Genomic DNA, 3,382 nt, shown 5'->3' with positions numbered 1-3,382 from the left:
ACTTGTGAGTATGGTCTCTAGTTGCATCCATTTACCTATAAAAGCCCCGAGTTTCTGTTCTAAGTTGAACACAATGTAATGACATCCATTTTTAAGAAAAAGAGAAAAAGAAATTTATGTTACAAAACATGCAATATAACAATGATTATTGAATTCCTATCATCTTGCTTGGTGAAACTGTGTATCACTTATAATTTTTTTGTTTTTATTTTTTATTATCTTTAACAGTTTGGTCAATCTTGCATTCTTACTTCTGGTAATCTGACCAACTTTGATGAAGATAAAAATATGTAACATAACAGCCATTGTTAATCCCTATCATTTTGTTCTGAAAACCTGAATCAGTCTTATTGTTTTTGCTTTGTTTTATTTTTGTCTATGTTGTTGTCATTTTTCTATTGTTCTTTTTTTATTCTCTTTAAAATAAAATTTTTAAAATTGGGATCACACAGTGTTTAGATGTTAGTACAGTAACTAATTGCTTAATTGTTCCTGTTAAGAAAGCTATTCCTTTTCTTGCCAACAAGACAAGTCCAAAAGCTAAGGCAACAATACTTTATAGTAACAATTCCCTCACCTCCCTACCCCACCCCCAAAAGTCTGGTTAAATCAGACAACAATGAAAAGAATTTCCTTCATAAGTGACCTTTCCCAGAGCATCTTTCTTAAAGGAATTCTAGGTCAAGAAATTGAAGAAAACAGTTTGAAGTCTCTGAAGTAAGGTAGTAACTACTACTGAACAAATTCCAATTCAAATATTAAAAGAAGGATCTTGAGGTTGCTATGTGTTCTGTCACTAAGTAATCGTGTACAACTTTGAATTTACACAATATAACCATCTTTCACTGACAACTATTGGAACCATGCTAAACTTGATCCAGCTATGAGAGGGCTGTAATCGGACTGCTCTCTAAGATTCTCTGATTCTCTTAGCCCCAGAGCAGTAGTTAGTGTACAGCCAATAGTTTATTTTGCTGCTCATCTCAGGGATAGTGCTTACCATTCTGTGAAGAGGCAGAAAAACAAAAACAAAAAGGAGATCAGTTTCCGCAGGTTCAGAGCAGTGGATTTAAATGTCAAGTGCTCCAGAAGAGAAATAGCATTCCTATGCCATTGGCTGTTGTGAATTGGCTAATTTTTAAAATGTGAAGACTTTGCCCTTCATTTTAATGCCATAATATTTCTATTATTTTTAGTGTTTCTCCAAATGGATAAGGATTTCATCGTACACTAAAAAGAAGAAGTGTTTTCCCTTCTGAAAAGACACATATTTTTGAGGTTTTCTACTTGTCAAGGACAACTGAACTGAAAGGCATAAATTAGATTTATTTACATTTTTACTTTTTTAAGATCAGGAAAATTTATTGGGAAAAGGAATGGGGACTAAGTATGGGGAATAGAAATAGGTCCTGAGAGACAAGTCCCAAATAGGTTGCCAATGAGCTCAATTCTCAAAGGAAAATCACAAGGCAGGTACAACGTGGAACAAAATGATGATCAACCAATAGCATTAGAAGTATAGTTGTTTAGGTAATATTGATCTAATTGGAAGCAGGTCATGCAGCAAGTGTACATAGATGACTTCATTAACCTTGATTGATAATCAATCTATAGTCTTAGTCTCAAACTTTGTCTCGGTGGGTGAGGGAGGGTGGTTTACTTATGAGAAATCTCAAAATGATGAGACCAATCTCAAACTTCCATTTATCTCATAGGGAAGTATGTAAAACTGACCATTGTGACTTTAATCTTCTTCGGAACAGCCTCCAGCCATAGTTTTAATGTGTTCTCATCTTCTGCATTGACTCCTTCAAGGACCTAACCCTATCTGTTTACCCATATTTCTACCTAACTTGCCTGTCTATAATATTCTCCCTCTGAAAAGGTAACCTGAACTGCCATGAAGGGGAAAGAGTAAAGACTATTCTGGCTACTTCTGGCTGAAGGGAGTTCATAATTGTCATTGGCAGTCAGAGATAATCCACAGAGGGTCTCTCTAAAGGCCCTCAACAGATGCCAGGCATTTTTATCTTGAGTAGGTGTAAGTCTCCTTTCAATTATCTCAGTGGGGCCTCCAAATGATATAGGCACTCCAAGTAATATCAAGGAAAAATAAATGTAACTCCCCAATCTGCTACAGGTCCAGTATGCCAAGTTTGTGATCCCTGAAGTCAAAGAATTCATTCTAAGGAAAAATGGAAGTTAAGAGTATGAAACATTACTGAGAAAAAGGATTTAGGAATAGGAATAGCTCCTGAGAGACAGGAGAGGTCCTGAATGGGTTGCCTTAGATTCTTAATGTAATAAAGATTAAATTTTGATATTTGATTTCAATCAAGTTTGGTCTGAAAACGTGTAAATTTGTATATTTTTGTTTTGGAAATAGAAGATTTACAAACCTTGTGTGAATAATAGATCATATTTTAATTATTTTCATTCATTATATTTTAATTATTTAGCAAAGTACTAATAACTAATTGATTGCGTGTATGAATAAATTAAAAAGAAAACCTTCAGAGCCTAGCCCCTCCCTTTGCTGCTGCTGGAGTCCAGGTGAGTGACACAGGGAGACCCAGAGACACTTTGCTGTTGCCATGACTGAAGTGAAAGCCCAAAGACTGGCAGGAACACCAGCCACACAGTAGGGCCCCCTGCCAGGGTGCACAGGAGGAACATGTGGGACTAGTGGTGTGAAATTATCAGAAGCAATAGTAACAACATGAGCCAGTAGGTGGTAAATTAGTTGAATCAACATTGAGTTTGGGGATAAAGACACACAGAGTAGAAACAGGCTGGGCTGTCTCTCATTTTTATCTTTTGTCTTTTTCACTCTGTTCTGTTTTGTATTGTTTTGTTTTTCTTTCTGTATGTTGCTTTTGTGTGGTTATTTTTGTTTCCTGTGTTTCTTTTTCTTTCTTTTTCCCTTTTTTCTTTATTTCATGATTAGATCTCTAATCTTTCTTTCTGTTTTATTCTACCCATCTTCTTGCTCTCTATCATCATCTCACTTGATTTTTATGATATTTTCATGTGAGTAAATAGTGTCTCTTCTCTTTCTGGTTCACTTCAGTGCTCCTAGGTTTCCCTTCCAGTCCTTCCCTCTTATGTTCTACAATTACCCAACACTCTGCCTCCCCAATCCTGCACCAACTATATTTAACTTCATTTCTTCAATCTACCCCCATCCCTCTTAACCCCCTAACACAGTAGGGTAAAATCATTTTATTAAATGGAAAATCATTGCATACAAATTCCTGGTATAAGTTGAATTATATTCTATAACTGTATCAGTCAGGGTTTACTAGAGAAACAGATATAACACAAGATATACAAATGTACAAGAAAATACAAATTTGACTTACAATGGTCAGCCACAGGGTTG

This window comes from Chinchilla lanigera, unplaced genomic scaffold, assembly GCF_000276665.1.
Source record: "Chinchilla lanigera isolate Chin_1 unplaced genomic scaffold, ChiLan1.0 scaffold00015, whole genome shotgun sequence".
Lineage (NCBI taxonomy): Eukaryota > Metazoa > Chordata > Mammalia > Rodentia > Chinchillidae > Chinchilla > Chinchilla lanigera.
The sequence above is the reverse complement of the archived record's forward strand: the minus strand, read 5'-3'. Positions refer to the sequence as shown.